The sequence below is a fragment of the Limulus polyphemus genome, unplaced genomic scaffold (genome assembly GCF_000517525.1).
Source record: "Limulus polyphemus unplaced genomic scaffold, Limulus_polyphemus-2.1.2 Scaffold7952, whole genome shotgun sequence".
Classification (NCBI taxonomy): domain Eukaryota; kingdom Metazoa; phylum Arthropoda; class Merostomata; order Xiphosura; family Limulidae; genus Limulus; species Limulus polyphemus.
In genome coordinates this window covers 16,428-20,804 of record NW_013673562.1, presented here as the reverse complement: position 1 = coordinate 20,804, position 4,377 = coordinate 16,428, and the positions used below count along the sequence as shown (strand labels likewise).

General features: G+C 34.0%; 1 protein-coding gene across 1 annotated transcript in view; it reads right to left on the bottom strand.

Moving 5' to 3' along the window:
* Nucleotides 1-2,371, bottom strand: part of LOC111089938 — a 14,101-nt gene extending 11,730 nt beyond the window's left edge. The window contains exon 1 of the mRNA XM_022403238.1: nucleotides 2,313-2,371. The gene's annotated coding sequence lies outside the window, so the exon portion shown is untranslated. The remainder of the gene's footprint in view (nucleotides 1-2,312) is intronic.
* Between the last annotated feature and the right edge of the window lie 2,006 nt (nucleotides 2,372-4,377).

The following is a 4,377-nucleotide window of genomic DNA, read 5'->3' as shown; positions in this document are numbered from 1 at the left end:
TAGTCTGATATTCTAGTCTGATATTTTAGTCTGATATTCTAGTCTGATATTCTTATTCGTATCCACAGGTGAATCTTATTGATCTTTTGGTTATATACATACACACATATATATGTATGTATAAAAAAGTCTTGGTTCCAGATCAGTAGGCCAGATTTATTTGGGTGATCAGCTGGACAAAGCTCAAAAGGTCGTAATGACCTGGAACTGAATAACAACAAAGACTCTCTCCGAAGGATAAGTGTTGGTTCTCTGTGTGTTTTTATTACGTATTATTATTGGTTCTTGTGAAGAATGAGTGTGCGTTTTTATTACGTATTATTGGTTCTTGTGAAGAATGGGTGTGCGTTTTTATTACGTATTATTGGTTCGTGTGAAGAATGAGTGTGCGTTTTTATTACGTATTATTGGTTCGTGTGAAGAATGAATGTGTGTTTTTAGGTACGTCTTGTGATAATCCTGTAGATCTGGCTACTTGATGTGGCTTTGTAGTTCGATTGGCTGGTTTGCGTTACTAAAATTCTAGTCATCTGATTGGCTGGTTTACGTTAGTAAGTTACAGAATTTCTAAAGATATTTAATGTAATTCTCATGTCACTCGTATACTGTGAAAATGGCTCCTGTCTTTTATGCCCAGCCAATGAACTTGCTCAAATCTTTAAAATGGCTCCTGCCTTTTACGCCCAGCCAATGAACTTACTCAAATCTTAAAAATGGTTCCTGTCTTTTATGCTCAGCCAATGAACTTGCTCAAATCTTATAAATGGCTCCTGTCTTTTATGCTCAGCCAATGAACTTGCTCAAATCTTATAAATGGCTCCTGTCTTTTATGCCCAGCCAATGAACGTGCTCAACTCGTATAGATACTCCAGCAGTTTTCTAGCTAAACTTATATTTGTTCTTCTTATGTTCTCTTGGTTTGACACTGGGGGAGGATTCCTCGTCTTTGTGGAATCAATTGTAACGAAACGGCTGACAGAGTCTTTTATTCATCCATTTTTAATCCTGACTTCCAGTAGTTCATGGTTTTAACGTTTGTTGAATAAAACACTTATTTCTCATATTTTGGGTCAGATTCTTCGATTATAATTTTTTCTCTTTCTAAATTTTTCACAAGGCACTTGTTGCCTTCATTAAGTTGACAATATCGTACATCGATTACACAAAATGGATCCCCTTTATTCCCTTTTTTTGCTTCATTTGGAACGATTGAGTATTATTTCTTATTTCTGCTTCCAAACGTTTCTGTTCTGGCTATCTCTTCATCTATCTATAGATTGATAGAAAGATCTCATTTGAATATTTTTATATCAGTATTTATTTTGTGTTTAACTAATTGGTCCACAAATTTCATTTGTTTGTATGCAATTTTGTGCAATGGGAATGCTTCCCTTAAAAAAAGAGGCCCAGCAATCTACGCTTCCCTTTAAAAAAAGGCCCAGCAATCTGCGGATCGCTGGATCAAAATCCATCGCCGAACATGCTAGCCCTTTCAACCGTGGGGGCGTTTCAATGTTACGATCAATCCTTCTATTAGTTGGTAAAAGAGTAAACCAAGTGTTAGCGGTGGGTGGTGTTGACTAGCTGACTTCCATTTAGTTTATCACTTCAAAATTAGCAAATGTTAGCGCAGATAGCACTCGAGTAGCTTGGGGCGAATATTCAAGAAACCATTTTTTTCTCTAAAAAGCCCTTAAAAACAACATATCAAGTTTCATGTTTGTCCTCCGGTTACTGTTGGCCTTACCTTCTTAACGATGTCTCATATGGGAATTACAATAAGCAATCATGGAACTGGGAACGAGGCTGGTGATATCAGAAAATACATATATATGCTTTGGAGCTCAATTACAAAAATTCCTGACGTAAATGTTTTGCGGTGAAAGTCTCATTCAGGAAACTTTACGTATGATAAATAAAGATTTGTTATATGCGGTCATAATCTCTTAAACGTAGGGTTGCTCCTGTAATGCTTTCCTTTAAACACAACAAACGGCTTTTAAATGGAGGAGACCTTTGTTAGATATGTCATTACTATACACTATTAAGTCTACTGAACCTCATCATTCAACCTTATACGTAATTAACTACGTCATGGAAGCTTTTTTTTCCTTTCAGTAAAAGTCTGTGCATTCAAATTACCAACTTTAGTTAGTTTAAGACTATTTCTGGAAGGGGGTTATTCTAGTTTCAACATGAATGCGGTGACCGCCCAGATTACCCGATTACCATATGAATCTTCTCTCTAATTTCCAAGCATTAGAGTCTTTAATGTAATCTGTTTACACCCAACAGTAATTCAATTATTGTACCTGTCCGCTGGGAGATTGTGGTTCGTGACTCTTTCCAAACTCCGTCTTTATCTTGGGATAACACTCTGTAAAGAATCAATAGAACATCTGTGAATCAGCCATAATTCCACATTAAACTTTACAACTTTCTTAGCTTTGAAGCTGAAAGAAAATAAGATAATGTTTGCAATGGCATCAAAGAAAAAACAATAATGCTTCCTTTCTAAAGACCCCAGCTCTTACTGTCAGTGTTTACAGTACAGTGAGTAAAAATCAACCAAAGTAATAACGGGTATTCACGTTAGGAACTTGCACACAGCTTGGATACTTTATTCATCTACTATACTTTAATTAACAATAAGTAAATACATAATAAATCGGTTAGATCAATAGGAAGATATATCATTATATAACGAATACGTAGAAACAAAAAACGAACGACGATGACGAAAAATCTATACGTGATCAGTCGGATTTGTACACTAGAATAAGTTTACGAGAGATTCACAGAAAAGTTAATATATCTGCTAGGCTCGTATGAAGAATGCGACTTGTAAAATATTAATGACTAAGCCTATAAATATGCATACTATATGCTTTTTAAATACATGTACATATAGTTTAAGGGCAATAATGGACTTTCTAAATACATTTACATATAATTTAAGGACAGCAATGGACTTTTTAAATACATTTACATATAATTTAAGGACAACAATGGACTTTCTAAATACATTTACATATAATTTAAGGACAACAATGGACTTTCTAAATACATTTACATATAATTTAAGGACAACAATGGACTTTCTAAATACATTTACATATAGTTTAAGGACAACAATGGACTTTCTAAATACATTTACATATAATTCAAGGACAACAATGGACTTTCTAAATACATTTACATATAATTTAAGGACAACAATGGACATTTTAAATACATGTACATATAATTTAAGGACAACAATGGACATTTTAAATACATTTACATATAATTTAAGGACAACAATGGACTAAATTAAACTTTAAAAAAAGACTCAAAGCCAGCCCTTATCATTCAAATGTTTATTAAGCCTTTCCTTAAACTCCCTTGAATTAACTGCACCCTCCCACATATGAAGGCAACACATTCCAAAAGCCAACCACTCTGTCAGAAAGATAAAGCTGTCTTAGCTGAAGATCATTCCTTTCCTGTCAACATTTATATTTGTGTCCCCTAGTCTTATCATTCTCACCATCAAGTATGAAAAAAAAAGAAGGATGCACAAACACTACCAATTCGTTTAACAATGATAAACAACTTATCCAGTTCATTTCTAGCTTTACTATCTCAAGAGAAAACAGTATAAAATATCTTAACATCTTGGTATGACAACAGTATAAAATATCTTAACATCTTGGTACGACAACAGTATAAAATATCTTAACATCTTGGTACGACAACAGTATAAAATATCTTAACATCTTGGTATGACAACAGTATAAAATATCTTAACATCTTGGTATGACAACAGTATAAAATATCTTAACATCTTGGTACGACAACAGTATAAAATATCTTAACATCTTTGGGTTAACATCATATGGGTATGACAACTTTGCCATGTGAATATTTCACGAATTATTATCATACATGTGGCTAACTTTAAGGTTTTGTTTAGTGTCAGTAACAAGCTAACATCCTACACGTGGTAGAAAATATCCAACAAACATAGTAATTATTCTGTAACCCTTGCTTCTCCTATCTGTGGTGTCAGTAACGAGCTAACATCCTACACGTGGTAGAAAATATCCAACAAACATAGTAATTAATCTGTAACCCTCGAGCTAACATCCTACACGTGGTAGAAAATATCCAACAAACAGTAATTATTCTGTAACCGTTGCTTCTCCTATCTGTAGTGTCAGTAACGAGCTAACATTCTACACGTGGTAGAAAATATCCAACAAACATAGTAATTATTCTGTAACCTATGCTTCTCCTATCTGTAGTGTCAGTAACGAGCTAACATTCTACACGTGGTAGAAAATATCCAACAAACATAGTAATTATTCTGTAACCTATGCTTCTCCTATCTGTAGT